This window comes from Argentina silus, assembly GCF_951799395.1.
Source record: "Argentina silus genome assembly, chromosome: 3".
NCBI lineage: Eukaryota > Metazoa > Chordata > Actinopteri > Argentiniformes > Argentinidae > Argentina > Argentina silus.
In genome coordinates, this window is record NC_139657.1 from 30,578,214 (window position 1) to 30,600,130 (window position 21,917).

A 21,917-nucleotide genomic window follows, 5' to 3' on the forward strand; every position below is an offset into this window, starting at 1 on the left:
GTCCCATTGTGTGATTGGTGTGTGTACTGATTTCTGGCACAGGCCTTAACTGATCCAACAAGTTCACCAATCATCAATGGTGTGATATGAAGTTGATGGATTTTAATGTTACATGCTACACCAGTGCGTGTGTAAAGTGTTGACATTGCGCGGCTGCTGCAGCAGCAACGCAAAATGATTCTTGGAGTGCTGGTATCAATGCTTTTTGGACGCTTAAAAACATATTCAATTAGTTTCATAGTATGGTAAAGTAATAGAAACATAGATTATAGAAATACATACAATAGTGGTACCTGTATGAAAAACAAAGTGATTGTCCTCGTTTATATTTGGAGGTAGAGGACAAACCCCAACTCTAAGATATTCAGACTTGACAAGACTCTCAACATAAAACAATGTACAGAATCCATAAATTAGAAGTTCCTTGCAGAAACAGACTGGGAGGCTATTTCTTCTGCATCCACACGTGCAACTGGTCACGTTTCTGGTGTAAGAGTAAATACTGCCATCTAGGGTTTAGAGATGGTTAACAGGAAATGGATACATTATTTTACGGATGTACTTCAGGCCTACGTTTGAGTAATTTAGCAGAAGCTCTTATCCAGAGCGACTTAAAATAAATAGCTACATCACGGTCATCACAAGTAAGACTTTCTATAATAATAAATGCCACAAGCAGTCACAGTGGTAGAAAAAGGAAGTCAATTTAATTTAATGTTCAACTTAATTTATTGAACTTAAGACAACTATATAAATTGATTTGCTATGTATCCCTAAATAGCGGCCAATTGTGTTGAGGGTTCCAGGCTAACGGTGTCGGCATGTGCAGTCCCCTGTCTTATCTCTGCACCCCCACACGCTCTCAGCCAGGGCCACATCAACAAGGCTTTTGACAGAAAGGCTCGTCCCCTGGTTTGCCTGATTGTGTACCAGCTGAGCCATCAGAGGAGGAACAACGTGAGCGTGTTTGGCGTAAGCAGGGGAAACCTCACGCAAATTATATTGGGTATGAATTCTGCCTAGCAACAGGTGGCGAAAAACTATTAAACGCTAATGTCGTTAACGTGGTCTGACATGACAGGAAATAATCACAAAGCAATTCAGTTCATCTACTGTACGTCTATCGCTAATGCTAGCTAGCTAAAGTTTTCACAATGAATCGTGTAGATTATTTGTTGACCATGCGGTTTAGTACATTGCCTTTGGAAGAGAAGTTGGAGATAAAACGTTTAGGGCCAACAGGAATGGTTTGACAAAAAGAGATGGCTAACCGCTACCGCCTCGAAACATGCGCTGTTCTGTTTCCCATGTATGATTTTTGGTGGAGACTATTTGGGCATCGGCTGGATTCAAAGACATTATACATCTGTCAGAACAGAACAGACACCAGCGACTGAACGGCCTTGACATGATTTCCATTGAAAATGCATTGATCCAGGGACAGATGGATTTCAACAGTAAAGTCACCGAGAGGTTTGCTGAAGCAACGAACCGCCGCGCTACTTTCCTACTCAAGTGTGCAGGTCTGTTTGGACATGTATGACAAATGGACAATGCGCCGTTCACTGTAGACTATATTGCTTTTGTTTTGTAGTCATTTTAAACGTTATACTGGCTGTGATATAAAGTGGAGGACTAAATGTTACCTATAGGCCTAATATCTAGACCGTTGATGGGCACACTTGTTACTTGTCGCTTTCAGAACCCTGGACTGGGCTCGGGCTGTATATTCATATAGTTCCGTTAATTAGCCTAGCCTACTTTCCGTGATTTAATGTGACTTTTTTAGTGTGTTATAGCCTCTGCACTGATGCTATTTATTTCACATTTAAAATAATACAATTGATAAAACCTGATTACACTTTCCTACAAGTTAACGATGTGCCGAATGCTTGTATTTTGATTAAACATGCAAGTTATTGAAGACACGTGTCTGTCTCATCTTTTTACTTTGTTGCAGTATAGGCGTTCTGTGTCGCGCTGAAGCGTATGAAGTGTATTCAGTTATGGGGTTTACTGTACATACTTTTTCTCTGCACTGTTCCTGCTGCAGAGGATGCGTAAACGATTTTCCCATGTTGTTTTTTGGTTGTGGTCTGTGTTTATACATTTAGGCTATTAGTTGTATCCTACTTTTCAGTTTTACAAGTCAAATCTTATGACAGATGAGATGGCACTTCAACCGATAAAATGCAGGTACATTTTGACTACTGCTGCACTACGATACCCATCGACAGACCCAATACATTGGTAACTGCACTACTTATACAGCTCATTTACTGCTTATACTGTTCATTCTGCATTCTATATTTATTCTGCTTATAATGTTACTGTTAATACATATATTGCTTATACTGCACTACTTATACTGCTCATATACTGCTTATACTGCTCATATACTGCTTATACTGCACTACTTATACTGCTCATATATTGCTTATACTGCTCTACCTGTATATATTGTTCTCATTGCACTTTTCTGCTTTTTTGCACTTCTGGTTAGACGCTAACTGCATTTCGTTGTCTCTGTACTTCATCCCACAGGCAATAAGACTGTTGAACTCCTGAGCTACTTAGCTCACCACAATGACACTTTAACTATGCCACTTTATAACATGCCACTTTATAAAATGCCACTTTATACCAGTCGACATCTGGATAAAAACGTCTGTTTACATTTCACTTTTTACATTTTACATTTACATTTACATTTATTTAGTTTTGTATTTAGGTAATTATTGTTATTGTTGTTGTTTCTTTTATTTTTATTATTTACACTTCTTATTGCACTGTTGGAGGAGCCCAAGACTTAAGAATTTCATTGCCAGCGATTGCTCTGTAATTGTTGTGCATATGACAATAAAACCATCTTGAATCTACTTGTACTCTGCACAATGACAATAAAGTTGAATCTAATCTAACACCTATTTATTGTCATGTTTTGATGGCATGTTGTTCATTCTCATGTTATGATTTAGTTTGTGATTATACACACGTTTTTAGCGTGATGATAGAGACCCACTACCAGACAAGTACAAAACATACACAAGTCACATGCAAATCCCTGCACTGCAGACGACAGACAACTGTCTCTGTACAACTAGTCCTGGACCTCCACTAATAGACAGATACAAAGAGAGCAGCATACAGTAGCAGCAGAGCCCAGAGGCGAGGCGAGGCAAGGCAAGGCAAGGCAAGTTTATTTATATAGCACATTTCATACACAGAGGCAATTCAAAGTGCTTTACGTAAAATAGATAAAAAGGAAAGAGCATGAAAAAAAAATTAGAATAAAAACGCATAAAAGACATAAAAAAAGAATAAAAGTCACAGTGCATTTTAGGGTCACAGTGCAATTATTAGCGCCAATTTAGTTTCAATTTAAGGCAAAAGCGAAGCCCTTTTTTTTTTTTAAGCCCATTTTTGAAAGTAGCCAGTGTTGGGGCTGATCCTAGATCTATGTGTAACATAATAACTGAGAGACCTGCAGCAGGGCAGGTCCTCATCACTAGCTGTCTGCTTTGAGCTGGTTGTCGTTGGACTCCTGGCAGCGGGACAGCAGCTTGAGTTTGATGGGCCGTATGGGCATCAGAGTGTTCTGTAGGTCCATCTCAATGGGGATCTGGTGAGAGTTGACACACAGTTAAAGTATGAAGGAACGAGTAAAACAGATGTCAGCGTTACACTATGAATGTTACCTAATACAGTGTCACTGTTACGTTCGGGTAGCATTGCACTATAAATTCAAATAAACTCAAACTCCTGGACAACCTCTCCTGGGTCGACATACATTAAAATGGCCCTATGAAGTCTCGAGGGAGTTTTGCAGAAATACAAATAGCTTTTTTTTAAATCTCACACTTCCATCATTTAGTAGGTAGCCTATACTGAGGATGATTGGCGCCTAGTACTGAAAAATGCAATCTGGGAAATTAAATGGGGAGTACATACTCATGCAGTACGCAAGTACAGAATTGTAGTATGGGGGTTCAAACCCGGGTCTCCCATGTGGAAGACACAAACGCTACTATTAAGCCAAGAGGACACCCTCAAGGTCTGAGTGCGACACTTCAGTTTACATGTCTCAGGCAGGGCTACCTCATCACGCGAGTGTGATTCCAAAATCACCTCTGCTACATATAGAAACGCAACAAAGTCATGGGTACAAAATTATATTTACAATCATTGTATCATTATTTTGTCTCACATCTGTCTCTTTGCAGACGGTGAAGTTGAACCTCTGTAGAATCTCCACCATCGCCAGTTTCATCAATACCAGAGCGAATCGCATCCCGATACAGTTCCGTGGGCCCAACCCGAACAGCATGTAGGTGTATGGGTCGATGCTCTCCTTGTTCTCCTTACTGAACCTACACACGGAGAGTTCAGAGGAGGAGGGGTTAAAGAACATATCAATTAAATCACAGTAATATGATGGTTATACATGGTTGAAGAAACCTGTTTGTGTTTGGTCGTCGCATTTAGGTTTGTTTTATGGTTGTTTGTGGAACACTGCTCTTATCGTTGCTGTTGTGATTGATATTGTGGTTGTGGTTAAGATGTGGCCCATTACCTCTCTGGTTTGAACTCCTCTGGGTCTTCCCACACATCGGGGTCACGGTGCAAGGTCCAGATGGGTATCATGACAACCATACCCTTGGGGATGGTGATGCCGCTGATCTCAACAGATTTCTTGGCGACTCTTTCAAGTCGATGGGGTACAACCTGAGAGACTCGTTGATCACGCTGTCTAGATAGTCCATCTGCATCAGAGCCTCGTACTGGATAGGAGCCTGCACAGGGATATTACACTCACATGAGCACTAGTGATTGGTCGTTCACGTAGCCGAAGCCCAGAACTAACTATTTTTCGTCGCAAATCTGAAGAGCTGTTAGTTTTTTGTGTTCTTTTTTTGGGAAATGAACACAGTACTGTACTTATTCTAATCTGCATAGCCTAATTTCATGACACCCGCATACAGAACGCCATTACTTTCAATGTACGTGTGTAATAGTGACTTGCTTTTTTGTTGTACATGAATAAACAAAAAAATCGCAAAATAATGTTATCTTGATAGTTAGAAGAAAATACATTTAGATTCCACTGAACAATGTAAATGATAGATGTACACAAGGATCAATCAGAAGTCAAAATGCCACTAAACTGGGCTGCTTTTAGTGGATTGACTGCTTGGAATACTGAATGTGCTATAGTCTATTATTTCCTATCACAGTCGACAGACTACAAGAAAACTGTCAGGTGGTTCAAATGTGAATAACTTGGTATCCATTCCATTAACTGTGGCCGGGCAGCACCGAACAGCCCAGAGAACATTACCATGGTGCTTTTGAATATTAGGTCCCTATCTGGCAAAACCTTTATTGATCTTATCTCAGAGCGAAAGCTGCACTGTAATGTTTTTATCTGAAACCTGGCTAAACATGAATGCATGTCAGTCTATTAGAAGTGGGGAAAAAATATATTTTCACTCTATTATTTATCTAGCCATGTCGCTGAGCAGATGAGAATTTCATGATGAATATGAATATGAATAGTACACCATCAACAGCTTCCTCTTGTGATAATGATTTAGTAACCAGCTTCAACACCAAACTAAGGGCAACTATCGACTCTGTAGCACCAGTCAAACTGAAAAAGGCTGTGGCCAAATTTAAAAGAATTTGCAGAAAGTCTGAGCTGACAAAAACTGCAGGTCCACCTTGATATTCTTCGAGAGCATCTTTCTGCTTTTAATAAGGCAATAAAAAAACGCCAAGACGGGATCATTTCTCAAAATTGATAATGAATCATAACAACTCAAACAGTGCTCTTTTCAACGATTGACAGCCTTATAAATCCCGCCCACAAGACACCTGGTGATCTGCTCTCCACCTACAAATGTGAGGAATTTGCAACATACTTCTGAGATAAGAGAACCAATATTAGGTGAGGAGGATCACTCAGGCAAGACCTGAAGATGTGTTTGATGACTTGTTACCCCACCTTCCACCACATGGAAGCACTATGAACTCTTTTGCAGTGGTCATACAGAAATGCTCAGCAAAGTGGGGGTCTGTTCATCTGCACCTAAAACTACCATGGTGAAACCCCTCCTGAAGAAAAGTAACTTAGACTCTTCAGTCCTTAGCGATTTTAGGCCAATCTCCAACCTTCCCTTTTTAAGCAAAAAAATTATAATTCTTGAAAAAAAGGTGTTCAAACTGTTAAATAATCTCCTTCTTCCCAACTGTACCTTTGACATGTTCCAATCTGGCTTTTGTGCCAATCATAGCACTGAGATAGCACTATGTTGTTAAGTTATTAACTAGGTTCTTAATGACCTTAGAATTAATTAATTAATGCTGATGCCAAAATGCTCTTTGTCCTTGTCCTGGTCAAACTGTCTGCACACTTAAAGACACTACTTACAGTAACACTAAGCACCAGGCAAAAAAACAAGGTGTTACCATTGACTCAGATCTTAATTTTGAAACCCATATCAAGAATGTGACTAAAACATATTTGTATCACTTAAAGAAGAGTAAGTAAGTTTGCCGGAAATCTGCCATCGTGGAGAAATTCTGTCTGAAGTTGTCCAAACAACAACATCCTCCCTAATAATAATATATCCCCCCGAAATGAACTTGCAGTGTTGGACATTAGCTGTTGTGTTTCTGCATGCGCACACGATTGGGAGAGGCAGCCACCAGAGAAAAGTCAGTCTACTCCCCTAGAACACCCCTGGCACTCACAACATGTTTATATGCAAACCGAATGTCAGGTAGGACACTGCATTTTAAAAAGCGTGTTTTCCGAACCAAAACAGCGTTCGTAAATGAAATATTTATTCATAAGGGATTTATTATAAGGGATCGCTACCGATTAAAGATAGTCATTACAACCGTTAGGAAGCTTTTAGAAAGCTTGAATATTACATGGACCTTTACAGAACACAGCTGTAAAGGTGCAACCTTTCCTCTCCCAGGCAGACACTGAGAGACGAATGCATGCTTGTATTACTAGCAGCCTTGATTGCTGTAACACTCTCCTGTCTGGTCGACCAAAGAAAGCTCTTGGCAAATGATACAAAATGCAGCAGCACGAGTCAGATGGAGAGCACATATCACACAAGTCTCTGCACTGATTACCTGTTAGTTTTATAATTTATTTTAAGATAATTGTATTAGTTTAGAAATCACTCTATGGTCATGCACACCACTGCATTTCAGACATGCTTTTAAGGTATATACCCTGTAGATCCCTCAGGTCCTCAGGTACTGGCCTTTTAACTATTCTGAAGATTCCAACAGCACCTATCTACTTCCTGTTTCAAATGAATAATACTGGGCAGAAGTCTGCACAGGGATGCTACGGACACATTAGCACACTGCAAAATACTGTCACCTATCTAACCATCTGTTCCAAAGCAATAGTAATAGATACTGTAGGAGTCTGCAGTGCACAGGGGTTACACACTCATCAGTACCCTCTAAAACACTGTCACTATCATATTTCCTGTTCCACATGAATAGTACTATATAGGAGTCTGCAGAGGGGTTACCTTGTTGGGAAACACAGTGTCTATCTCCTCCTGCAGCTTGGTCATGATGTGAGGGTTGGTTGCCAGATTGTAGGCCAGGAAGGACAGAGAGCTACTGGTGGTCTCATAGCCAGCAAAGATGAACATCATTGCCTGGGACAAGATCTCATGGTCACTCAATCCTATGATGATGGGAGAAATGGGGTGGTAGGTGTGAGAAAGGGACGAAGTAGAGTATTTCCACGGTGTGTTTGTAGGTATAGGTGTTTGAGGCAGGTACTGTATGTGTGTGTGTGTGTGTGTGTGTGTGTGTGTGTGTGTGTGTGTGTGTGTGTGTGTTTAAGGCAGGCACCTTTACTCTGCTCCTCTCCCTTTGAGTTGCTGTCTTTCTGCGAGTCTATCATCAGCTGCAGGAAATCTACCCGACTCTGGAAGCAGGCTTACGTCAGATCAAAATCACATGAGAACTACCAGATGCTACCAAATCTCTACAATTGTATTACACAATACTGGCTGAAGATCGTATATTTGATCAGTTATATTTACATACCTTCCTGGTGCTAGCCACGCGATTGGACTTGATCTTCTGAAAGACAGCGTAGAAGAAATCTGTGACCGAGGCAGGGAATAGGGATACCTCCATGTTTGCCATAACAGGACCCATGAAGGGGAAGAATGCTGGACGGACAGGAAATGCCACGGTTACAAACAGGAACAGGAAATACCATGATACGTGACTCCAATCCTATTCAATGCACAGCCCTGTCCAGAAACAACTCCTAGGCTCTATCCCTAGACACTTCTGTATCCAATCCACTCAGATCTCCAAGTGTCCAGCATTTAGGAACTAGAGGTTGGTTCTTGACAGGGCCCATGTGTTTGTCAAATGAGTAGAGCGCAAACCATTGGCAGCTGTGTTTTATGTCAGTCTAATCAATGAAATCAATAGCTTCATTTATTAAGCACAAAATGACTGAAAGCTATATGGGGGCAGTTGTACCAACTGTGAGGAACAGTGGGCTGAAGATGTCAAACTTGAGCATTTTCTTGATGTTGGTCACAAAGGGGTCGGAGGGGTTGTGGAGGGAGTCGATGTCGACACTGAATGAAGTACTGACGACCACATCCATACTGTATGGTCCAAAGAACCTGGAACACAACCACACAATCTCTGACCACCAGAACCACAACCACAAAATTAAAGGGGGAGTTCACTGAAATTACAAATTCACCTTATCGTCTCGGAGATAAATTAGATTAGATTCAACTTTATTGTCATTGTGCAGAGTACAAGTACAGAGACAACGAAATGCAGTTTGCGTCTAACCAGAAGTGCAAAATAGCAGAAAGTGCAATGAACAGTATTTACAGGTAGTGCAATATATGATCAGTAGTAGTGCAGTATAATATAGCAGTGCAGTATAGCAGTATATGAGTAACAGTAGCATTATAGCAGAATAAATAGTTACAGTATGAACAGTGTAGCAGCATATGAGCTGTATGGGTAGTGCAGTCTAGCAGTATATATGTATTAACAGTAGCATGAGGTAGATAGCAGAATAAATATAAATATGGAATGCCGTATAAACAGTATAAACAGGTATGTACAGTATGTGCAGTAGTATTAAAGAAAATATAAGGATATGTGCATTATGTGCAGTATGAACAGTATGGACAGGTATGTACAGAAGCAGTGGTATGAGTAAGAGCAGGGGAGGGGAGTGGAGTAATAGTGCAATAGTGCAATTGTCCGGGGGGGGGTGGGGGTTGCAGGGGTAGTAGGTTGTCAGGTCGGTGCAGTGTTCAAGTTCAGTAGGGTGACAGCCGCAGGGAAGAAGCTGCCTCTGAACCTACTGGTTCGGGTGCGGAGAGACCTGTAGCGCCTCCCGGAGGGGAGTGGGGTGAAAAGTCTATGGTTGGGGTGAGAAATGTCCTTGACGATGCTGCGTGCCTTACGCAAGCATCGTTTGCCCTGGACAGCCTCGATGGAGGGGAGTGAGGAACCGGTGATGCGTTGGGCAGTTTTCACCACCCTCTGCAGTGCTTTCCGGTCCGATGCCGAGCAGTTGCCATACCATACTGTGACACAGTTGGTAAGGATAATCTCGATGGTGCAGCGGTAGAAATTCACCAGGATCTGAGGAGACAGATGGACCTTCTTTAGTCTCCTCAGGAAGAAGAGACGCTGGTGAGCCTTCTTTATCAGGGTGGAGGTGTTGAGGGTCCAGGAGAGGTCCTCAGAGATGTGGACACCCAGAAACTTGAAGCTGGTGACTCGCTCCACCTCAGTCTCGTTGATGAGGATGGGGGTGTGTGCGCCAGCTTTAGACTTCCTGAAGTCCACAATGAGTTCTTTGGTCTTCTTGGTGTTGAGAGCCAGGTTATTGTCGTTGCACCACACTGTTAGGTGCTGGGCCTCCTCCCTGTAGGCCGACTCATCGTTGTTGCTGATGAGACCGATCACCGTTGTGTCGTCTGCAAACTTAACAATGGTGTTTGAGCCATGTACAGGTGTGCAGTCGTAGGTGAAGAGGGAGTAAAGGAGGGGGCTCCTTTACTCCCTCTTTACTCACTCCTTTAGTTCAATGGGCTCATCGTTATCAGCCGTCTTCTTCAGATTGCTGACCAAGTTACCAGAGTGCTGCTTCATGATCCTGAGCATCTGAGTTGGGAAGGATACATGGAAAAATATCATGATTGATACGTGGATTAATATGTGCAAAACATATATTAATATCATGTTTGAAACAGGAATTATTGTAATGTTTATATAGCCTGAGAATATACATCCATACAGGATACATTATGTATATAGTCAAAGAATAAGTGACTCCAAAGATGAACTATTATTCTATACTCTGTCATCTGACCACTGAACTTATCGAAGATAAGATCAAATATACTTTATTGTCCTGGATGAAAATTTGTCTTGGATTAATTCATTAAAGTTGCTGCTTCACACAACAACAAACAACAATGAATACACACTATACACATAGTACAAATCACACACACACTCTCACACACACACACACACACACACACACACACACACACACACACACACACACACATACACACGTCAGAGTTGTTAGTCATTCATTTATTTGTGTTGTATAAAGGAATGAATGAAAGAAGGAGAGGAGAGATGGGACTGTACCTCTTTGATCCGCCCACTGGTGAAGGAGGGAGACAGGACACTGCGGATCCGTCTCCATGCATCATCCTCAGCGATAAACACGGCGTCATACAGAGGCCCGTTGAGATAGATATTCTAGAAAAATAATTATTATTATATACTGCAAGATTAACCTAATATTAATAATGCTATCATAACAATGATATTATCTATTTAAGGAGCCCTTATGTTTTTTTCCCCATACACCCACTTCAATGTAGCGTATTACCCTCCTGTTAGTGAAAAGGGAGTAGCATTCCTTGATGAGGATGGTTTTGATCATGGCTGTGTCCATGATACACAGGATGGGCTGACGGCCATCATAGATCCTACAGACCAGCAAAAACAAAGAGAGTTAGATATACACTCACAGAGCACTTTATGAGGAACACTATACTAATACTGGGTAGGGCCTCCCTTTGCTCTCAAAACAGCCTCAATTCTTCGTGGCATTGATTCCACAAGATGTTGGAAACATTCCTTTGAGATTCTGGTCCATGATGACATGATTGCATCACTCAATTCCTGCAGATGTTTCAGGTTCACTTTCAAAATGTGAATCTCCCGTTCTACCACATCCCAAAGGTGTTCTATTGGATTCAGATCCTGGGAAGGCCACTGAAGAACACTGAACTCATTGTCATGTTCATGAAACCAGTTTAAGACAACTTTTGCTTTGTGACATGGTGCATTATCATGCTGGAAGTAGCCATTAGAAGATGGGTCAGTTGTGGCCATGAAGGGATGCACATGGACAGCAACAATACTCAAATAGGCTGTGGCATTCAAGCGAATATACCGTAGATAGAGACAGACAGACCCATCACAGATCCTGCACTCTGAGAAAAAAAGTGCTACCTAGAACCAAAAAGGGTTCTTCTTCCACTCTCCCTTTGAAGAAACCTTTTGGGTTCCATGTAGAACCCTTTTCCACAGAAGGTTATACAGTACCGTGCGAAAGTAATGGGTCACATAATTTGTCAAAACGGCAGAAAAAAATGGTCACAAACGAAATATTGTTTCTACACTTAAAATGAACAAAGAAAAAATGAGCTAGCCTGATATAAGTCATGTTCATGACGATGCAAATGTAACGAGATTTCGAACTGTTCTGTTGCACACGTTGGGACTCATTTTATTTTTCTACAAAAATCATTTACCATGACGGGAATCGAACCCGGGCCACCCTGCGTAACAAGGCAGATTCCTATCCGCTAGACCATTTGGGAAGACGTGGTATGTGCACCCTAAGATATCTAAGTGTCATTTCGATGAGGTCTGTAGCAGAGGCCATAGAGCACACCAAACAAATAATCATGTGTTTAAATATCCTTGTCGTTTTGAAAAATTACCATTGTCACCTGCACAGGAATGCCATGCGGCCAACATAATTTTCACCGAGACCTGGCTTTCAGACAAAGTCCCAGAATGCGCCGTTCAGCTACAGACTCACTCCGTTCACCGAGGAGACAGGACTGCAGCCTCCGGTAAGACCAAAGGGGGAGGTGTGTGTGTGTTTATCAACAACTCGTGGTGTGGCGACATACAGACCGTTCACAAGCACTGTTCGCCAGATGTGGAGTTTTTGCTGCTGAAATGCCGTCCCTACTATCTACCGAGGGAATTTACTGCTGTGTTTTTGGCCGCTGTTTACATCCCCCCGCGAGCTAACTCCACGGCAGCGCTCAGCAAACTCCACGAAGCTATCAGCGCGTTAGAAACTGCTCATCCTGATGCTGTTTTTATCGCCGCCGGCGACTTTAACCAGTGCAATTTACGGACTGTATTTCCCAAATACTACCAACATGTGGATATTCCCACCCGTGAGAAGAATACACTGGATCATGTTTACAGCAGTATACGCAGTGCATACAAGGCTGCACCCCGCCCCCACTTTGGACACTCTGACCACATCTCGTTGTTCCTGTATCCAGCCTTCAGACAAAGACTGAAACAGACAAACCCTGTCACTAAACAAATCAAACTCTGGACCCCAGAGACTGAGAGCACCCTGCAGGACTGTTTTGCTCAGACAGACTGGGATGTGTTTAAAGCTGCAGCCACGCTGGAGGACTCTTCTGTCAGCATACAGGACTATGCTGAGTATGTGACTGGGTACATTAGCACTTGTGTTGACAACATCGTGCCCACCATACAAGTCAAGAAGTTTCCCAACCAGAAGCCCTGGATAAACAGTCAGGTACGCCACATGCTGCGTGCTCGCTCTCTTGCATTTAGATCAGGCAATGAGATGGAGTACAAAGCTGCGAAGTATGGACTGAAAAAAGCCATTACAGCGGCCAAGAGGCAGTACAGAGAGAAGCTGGACGGCTTCTACTCCACTGCTGACTCCGGGCGGATGTGGCAAGGCCTGCAGCACATCACAGACTACAGGACCACCACCAACACCATCAGCTCCACAGACAGCCTGCCGGACGACCTTAACATCTTCTACACCCGCTTTGAGACCTCCAGCCACAGCACAGAGAGGAGGCACACAGACACCGGGACCACCCGACCCCCCTCCCCTCCACTAACCATCTCATCAGGCCAGGTAAACAAAGCCCTGAGGAAGATCAACCCCCGCAAGGCAGCAGGACCAGACAACATCCCTGGGCGGGCTCTCAGAGCATGTGCTAACGAGCTGGCTGATGTTCTCACCTCCATCTTCAACCTTTCCCTCAGTCACAGCACTGTTCCCTCCTGCTTCAAGACCACAACCATCGTCCCCCTCCCCAAGAAGAGCCAACCTGCCTGCCTGAATGATTACAGGCCAGTAGCACTCACTCCAATCATTATGAAGTGTTTTGAGAGAGTGGTACTGGCACACATTAAGAGCAGCATGCCGGACACCCTAGACCCCCTGCAGTATGCCTACCGGCCCAACAGGTCCACCTCAGACGCTATCGCTGCTGTCCTCCACTATTCCCTCTCCCACCTGGAAAACAAAGACTCCTACATCAGGACGCTCTTTGTGGACTACAGCTCCGCTTTTAATACAGTCATCCCCCACAGACTCATCCACAAAATGTCCACACTTGGCCTGCACCCCACCCTCTGTGACTGGCTCCTAGACTTTTTGACTGGCAGGCCCCAGTCTGTCAGGATTGGCAATAGGACTTCAGCCAGCATTATTACAAATGTTGGCACCCCACAGGGATGCGTCCTCAGCCCCATTCTCTACACCCTGTTCACCCACGACTGTGTCGCCTCCCACAAGGACAACATCATCCTAAAGTTTGCAGACGACACCGCAGTGATAGGATGCATCACTGGCGGGGACGAAGCAGCTTACAGGAGGGAGGTGGCCAGTCTGGTAACATGGTGCGAGGACAACAACCTCACCCTCAATACGGAGAAGACGAAGGAGATGATAGTGGACATGAGGAAGAAGAGGGGACCTCATCGGCCACTGTACATCCGGGAACTTGAAGTAGAGAGGGTGAGCAGTTTCAAATACCTGGGCGTCCACATCAGCGAGGACCTCACCTGGACACTTAACACCACTCAGCTGGTTAAGAAGGCCCAACAGCGGCTGTACTTTCTGAGGAGGCTGAGGAAGTTTGGCATGTCGCCCAAGATCCTCAGCAACTTCTACAGCTGCATTGTTGAGAGCATCCTAACTAGCTGTATCACTGTGTGGTATGGCAGCACTACTGCTATGGACCGCAGACGCCTGCAGAGAGTGGTGAAGACTGCTGAGAAAATCACCAGGACTCCACTGCCCTCTCTGCAGAGCATCTACCACCGCAGAGTCCACAGGAGAGCCGCCTCCATCCTCAAGGACCCCACCCACCCCCAGCTCGGACTGTTCACACTTCTACCCTCAGGCCGGAGGTACAGAAGTGTTAAATGCAGGACCACCCGACTGAAGAACTCCTTCTTTCCCACTGCCATCAGACTCCTAAACAACCCATAGGAGATTAATATAACCGTACTACCTCAATAACTGAACTTTCCAGTTTGCATAATTGCACTGCTACATTTGCACTGTTTTATTATTATTATTGCTGCTATTTTATTTTATGCCTTAAATTTTGCTGTCTTGTACATTTGTTTATTATATATTGTATATTCTTTAGTATTGTATATTTTACATTGGTTGGCATTCTGCGGACAGCAAAGCAAGAATTTCGTTGTACAGTGAAACATGTTTTCTACTGTGCATATGATAATAAACACTTTGAATCTTGAATCTTGAATCTTGAATCTTAGACAGTAATAACATAATTCATGTTTACATTTCTTTAATTTTCGACGCATTGTCGTTATTCGTGACGCATCAATGACCAATTGATTATATGGCAATGCAATGAAAAAAGCGTGTGGAAAACAGTGTTAATGACAGATTTGAGAAGCACATTTCTTCAATGTTGGCCGCATGGCATTCCTGTGCAGGTGACAATGGTAATTTTTCAAAACGACAAGGATATTTAAACACATGATTATTTGTTTGGTGTGCTCTATGGCCTCTGCGACAGACCTCATCGAAATGACACTTAGATATCTTAGGGTGCACATATGAAATCTTCCCAAATGGTCTAGCGGATAGGAATCTGCATTGTAACGCAGGGCGGCCCGGGTTCGATTCCCGTCATGGCAAATGATTCTTGTAGAAAAATAAAAAGAGTCCCAACGTGTGCAACAGAACAGTTCGAAATCTCGTTACATTTGCATCGTCATGAACATGACTTATATCAGGCTAGCTCATTTTTTCTTTGTTCATTTTAAGTGTAGAAACAATATTTCGTTTGTGACCATTTTTTTCCGCCGTTTTGACAACAGGCTCATGACTAAAGAACACACGGCTGTCTGCTGATTGACGCTTGACTGTAGATTTTCGCTTTGTGTCAAAAGAACTCCCTTAACGCACACTTTTTCAAAGTAGGTGAATTCATCAGATCTGTTTGAAACATTGCATTTTATCCATGCACGACGACTGCTTAGATACTCGCAGCACAGTTGCCCCATATAAATTGCCCATGAGCGCGGAGCTTGTCTTTGTCACTGTAGCAACTTTGCTCCATCAGGGGGACAAGCCGGTTCGACGCCCCTGTAAGCACATGTTTCTCTAATTCCTTTGTTTCAGGCAAGCCACAGTGACGTCAGACGCCTTTGCGCATACAGCTTTGCGATGCTTAGACAGTAATAACATAATTCATGTTTACATTTCTTTAATTTTCGACGCATTGTCGTTATTCGTGACGCATCAATGACCAATTGATTATATGGCAATGCAATGAAAAAAGCGTGTGGAAAACAGTGTTAATGACAGATTTGAGAAGCACATTTCTTCAATGTTGGCCGCATGGCATTCCTGTGCAGGTGACAATGGTAATTTTTCAAAACGACAAGGATATTTAAACACATGATTATTTGTTTGGTGTGCTCTATGGCCTCTGCTACAGACCTCATCGAAATGACACTTAGATATCTTAGGGTCTACATATGAAATCTTCCCAAATGGTCTAGCGGATAGGAATCTGACTTGAAACGCAGGGCGGCCCGGGTTCGATTCCCGTCATGGCAAATGATTCTTGTAGAAAAATAAAATGAGTCCCAACGTGTGCAACAGAACAGTTCGAAATCTCGTTACATTTGCATCGTCATGAACATGGCTTATATCAGGCTAGCTCATTTTTTCTTTGTTCATTTTAAGTGTAGAAACAATATTTCGTTTGTGACCATTTTTTTCTGCCGTTTTGACAACAGGCTCATGACTAAAGAACACACGGCTGTCTGCTGATTGACGCTTGACTGTAGATTTTCGCTTTGTGTCAAAAGGACACCCTTAACGCACACTTTTTCAGAGTACGTGAATTCATCAGATCTGTTTGAAACATTGCATTTTATCCATGCACGACGACTGCTTAGATACTCGCAGCACAGTTGCCCCATATAAATTGCCCATGAGCGCGGAGCTTGTCTTTGTCACTGTGGCAACTTTGCTCCATCAGGGGGACAAGCCGGTTCGACGCCCCTGTAAGCACATGTTTCTCTAATTCCTTTGTTTCAGGCAAGCCACAGTGACGTCAGACGCCTTTGCGCATACAGCTTTGCGATGCTTAGACAGTAATAACATAATTCATGTTTACATTTCTTTAATTTTCGACGCATTGTCGTTATTCGTGACGCATCAATGACCAATTGATTATATGGCAATGCAATGAAAAAAGCGTGTGGAAAACAGTGTTAATGACAGATTTGAGAAGCACATTTCTTTAATGTTGGCCGCATGGCATTCCTGTGCAGGTGAAAATGGTAATTTTTCAAAACGACAAGGATATTTAAACACATGATTATTTGTTTGGTGTGCTCTATGGCCTCTGCTACAGACCTCATCGAAATGACACTTAGATATCTTAGGGTCTACATATGAAATCTTCCCAAATGGTCTAGCGGATAGGAATCTGCCTTGTAACGCAGGGCGGCCCGGGTTCGATTCCCGTCATGGCAAATGATTCTTGTAGAAAAATAAAATGAGTCCCAACGTGTGCAACAGAACAGTTTGAAATCTCGTTACATTTGCATTGTCATGAACATGACTTATATCAGGCTAGCTCATTTTTTCTTTGTTCATTTTAAGTGTAGAAACAATATTTCGTTTGTGACCATTTTTTTCTGCCGTTTTGACAACAGGCTCATGACTAAAGAACACACGGCTGTCTGCTGATTGACGCTTGACTGTAGATTTTCGCTTTGTGTCAAAAGGACTCCCTTAACGCACACTTTTTCAAAGTAGGTGAATTCATCAGATCTGTTTGAAACATTGCATTTTATACTTGCACGACGACTGCTTAGATACTCGCAGCACAGTTGCCCCATATAAATTGCCCATGAGCGCGGAGCTTGTATTTGTCACTGTAGCAACTTTGCTCCATCAGGGGGACAAGCCGGTTCGACGCCCCTGTAAGCACATGTTTCTCTAATTCCTTTGTTTCAGGCAAGCCACTGTGACGTCAGACGCCTTTACGCATACAGCTTTGCGATGCTTAGACAGTAATAACATAATTCATGTTTACATTTCTTTAATTTTCGACGCATTGTCGTTATTCGTGACGCATCAATGACCAATTGATTATATGGCAATGCAATGAAAAAAGCGTGTGGAAAACAGTGTTAATGACAGATTTGAGAAGCACATTTCTTCAATGTTGGCCGCATGGCATTCCTGTGCAGGTGACAATGGTAATTTTTCAAAACGACAAGGATATTTAAACACATGATTATTTGTTTGGTGTGCTCTATGGCCTCTGCTACAGACCTCATCGAAATGCCACTTAGATATCTTAGGGTCTACATATGAAATCTTCCCAAATGGTCTAGCGGATAGGAATCTGCCTTGTAACGCAGGGCGGCCCGGGTTCGATTCCTGTCATGGCAAATGATTCTTGTAGAAAAAAAAAATGAGTCCCAACGTGTGCAACAGAACAGTTCGAAATCTCGTTACATTTGCATCGTCATGAACATGACTTATATCAGGCTAGCTCATTTTTTCTTTGTTCATTTTAAGTGTAGAAACAATATTTCGTTTGTGACCATTTTTTTCTGCCGTTTTGACAACAGGCTCATGACTAAAGAACACACGGCTGTCTGCTGATTGACGCTTGACTGTAGATTTTCGCTTTGTGTCAAAAGGACTCCCTTAACGCACACTTTTTCAAAGTAGGTGAATTCATCAGATCTGTTTGAAACATTGCATTTTATCCATGCACGACGACTGCTTAGATACTCGCAGCACAGTTGCCCCATATAAATTGCCCATGAGCGCGGAGCTTGTCTTTGTCACTGTAGCAACTTTGCTCCATCAGGGGGACAAGCCGGTTCGACGCCCCTGTAAGCACATGTTTCTCTAATTCCTTTGTTTCAGGCAAGCCACTGTGACGTCAGACGCCTTTGCGCATACAGCTTTGCGATGCTTAGACAGTAATAACATAATTCATGTTTACATTTCTTTAATTTTCGACGCATTGTCGTTATTCGTGACGCATCAATGACCAATTGATTATATGGCAATGCAATGAAAAAAGCGTGTGGAAAACAGTGTTAATGACAGATTTGAGAAGCACATTTCTTCAATGTTGGCCGCATGGCATTCCTGTGCAGGTGACAATGGTAATTTTTCAAAACGACAAGGATATTTAAACACATGATTATTTGTTTGGTGTGCTCTATGGCCTCTGCTACAGACCTCATCGAAATGACACTTAGATATCTTAGGGTCTACATATGAAATCTTCCCAAATGGTCTAGCGGATAGGAATCTGCCTTGTAACGCAGGGCGGCCCGGGTTCGATTCCCGTCATGGCAAATGATTCTTGTAGAAAAATAAAATGAGTCCCAACGTGTGCAACAGAAATGTTCGAAATCTCGTTACATTTGCATCGTCATGAACATGACTTATATCAGGCTAGCTCATTTTGTCTTTGTTCATTTTAAGTGGAGAAACAATATTTCGTTTGTGACCATTTTTTTCTGCCGTTTTGACAACAGGCTCATGACTAAAGAACACACGGCTGTCTGCTGATTGACGCTTGACTGTAGATTTTCGCTTTGTGTCAAAAAGACTCCCTTAACGCACACTTTTTCAAAGTAGGTGAATTCATCAGATCTGTTTGAAACATTGCATTTTATCCATGCACGACGACTGCTTAGATACTCGCAGCACAGTTGCCCCATATAAATTGCCCATGAGCGCGGAGCTTGTCTTTGTCACTGTAGCAACTTTGCTCCATCAGGGGGACAAGCCGGTTCGACGCCCCTGTAAGCACATGTTTCTCTAATTCCTTTGTTTCAGGCAAGCCACTGTGACGTCAGACGCCTTTACGCATACAGCTTTGCGATGCTTAGACAGTAATAACATAATTCATGTTTACATTTCTTTAATTTTCGACGCATTGTCGTTATTCGTGACGCATCAATGACCAATTGATTATATGGCAATGCAATGAAAAAAGCGTGTGGAAAACAGTGTTAATGACAGATTTGAGAAGCACATTTCTTCAATGTTGGCCGCATGGCATTCCTGTGCAGGTGACAATGGTAATTTTTCAAAACGACAAGGATATTTAAACACATGATTATTTGTTTGGTGTGCTCTTTGGCCTCTGCTACAGACCTCATCGAAATGACACTTAGATATCTTAGGGTCTACATATGTAATCTTCCCAAATGGTCTAGCGGATAGGAATCTGCCTTGTAACACAGGGCGGCCCGGGTTCGATTCCCGTCATGGCAAATGATTCTTGTAGAAAAATAAAATGAGCACCAACGTGTGCAACAGAAAAGTTCGAAATCTCGTTACATTTGCATCGTCATGAACATGACTTATATCAGGCTAGCTCATTTTGTCTTTGTTCATTTTAAGTGTAGAAACAATATTTCGTTTGTGACCATTTTTTTCTGCCGTTTTGACAACAGGCTCATGACTAAAGAACACACGGCTGTCTGCTGATTGACGCTTGACTGTCGATTTTCGCTTTGTGTCAAAAGGACTCCCTTAACGCACACTTTTTCAAAGTAGGTGAATTCATCAGATCTGTTTGAAACATTGCATTTTATCCATGCACGACGACTGCTTAGATACTCGCAGCACAGTTGCCCCACATAAATTGCCCATGAGCGCGGAGCTTGTCTTTGTCACTGTAGCAACTTTGCTCCATCAGGGGGACAAGCGGTTCGACGCCCCTGTAAGCACATGTTTCTCTAATTCCTTTGTTTCAGGCAAGCCACAGTGACGTCAGACGCCTTTGCGCATACAGCTTTGCGATGCTTAGACAGTAATAACATAATTCATGTTTACATTTCTTTAATTTTCGACGCATTGTCGTTATTCGTGACGCATCAATGACCAATTGATTATATGGCAATGCAATGAAAAAAGCGTGTGGAAAACAGTGTTAATGACAGATTTGAGAAGCACATTTCTTCAATGTTGGCCGCATGGCATTCCTGTGCAGGTGACAACGGTAATTTTTCAAAACGACAAGGATATTTAAACACATGATTATTTGTTTGGTGTGCTCTATGGCCTCTGCTACAGACCTCATCGAAATGACACTTAGATATCTTAGGGTGTACATATCAAGTCTTCCCAAATGGTCTAGCGGATAGGAATCTGCCTTGTAACGCAGGGCGGCCTGGGTTCGATTCCCGTCATGGCAAATGATTTTTGTAGAAAAATAAAATGAGTCCCAACGTGTGCAACAGAACAGTTCGAAATCTCGTTACATTTGCATCGTCATGAACATGACTTATATCAGGCTAGCTCATTTTTTCTTTGTTCATTTTAAGTGTAGAAACAATATTTCGTTTGTGACCATTTTTTTTTGCCGTTTTGACAACAGGCTCATGACTAAAGAACACACGGCTGTCTGCTGATTGACGCTTGACTGTAGATTTTCGCTTTGTGTCAAAAGGAATCCCTTAACGCACACTTTTTCAAAGTAGGTGAATTCATCAGATCTGTTTGAAACATTGCATTTTATCCATGCAGACGACTGCTTAGATACTCGCAGCACAGTTGCCCCATATAAATTGCCCATGAGCGCGGAGCTTGTCTTTGTCACTGTAGCAACTTTGCTCCATCAGGGGGACAAGCTGGTTCGACGCCCCTGTAAGCACATGTTTCTCTAATTCCTTTGTTTCAGGCAAGCCACAGTGACGTCAGACGCCTTTACGCATACAGCTTTGCGATGCTTAGACAGTAATAACATAATTCATGTTTACATTTCTTTAATTTTCGACGCATTGTCGTTATTCGTGACGCATCAATGACCAATTGATTATATGGCAATGCAATGAAAAAAGCGTGTGGAAAACAGTGTTAATGACAGATTTGAGAAGCACATTTCTTCAATGTTGGCCGCATGGCAGTCCTGTGCAGGTGACAATGGTAATTTTTCAAAACGACAAGGATATTTAAACACATGATTATTTGTTTGGTGTGCTCTATGGCCTCTGCTACAGACCTCATCGAAATGACACTTAGATATCTTAGGGTGTACATATCAAGTCTTCCCAAATGGTCTAGCGGATAGGAATCTGCCTTGTAACGCAGGGCGGCCTGGGTTCGATTCCCGTCATGGCAAATGATTTTTGTAGAAAAAAAAAATGAGTCCCAACGTGTGCAACAGAACAGTTCGAAATCTCGTTACATTTGCATCGTCATGAACATGACTTATATCAGGCTAGCTCAT

General features: G+C 42.6%; 1 pseudogene across 1 annotated transcript in view; it reads right to left on the bottom strand.

Annotated features, from left to right (window-relative positions):
* Window positions 1–3,508: 3,508 nt before the first annotated feature.
* The window catches only part of LOC310802302 (cytochrome P450 3A27-like), a 191,684-nt pseudogene continuing 173,275 nt past the window's right edge, over window positions 3,509–21,917 (bottom strand). The window contains exons 2-11 of the transcript in view: window positions 10,949–11,048; window positions 10,702–10,815; window positions 10,115–10,203; window positions 8,542–8,690; window positions 8,092–8,219; window positions 7,894–7,969; window positions 7,563–7,723; window positions 4,574–4,793; window positions 4,208–4,370; window positions 3,509–3,622 (exon numbers count right to left, since the gene is read on the bottom strand). The product of the transcript in view is annotated as a cytochrome P450 3A27-like (transcript). The remainder of the gene's footprint in view (window positions 3,623–4,207; window positions 4,371–4,573; window positions 4,794–7,562; window positions 7,724–7,893; window positions 7,970–8,091; window positions 8,220–8,541; window positions 8,691–10,114; window positions 10,204–10,701; window positions 10,816–10,948; window positions 11,049–21,917) is intronic.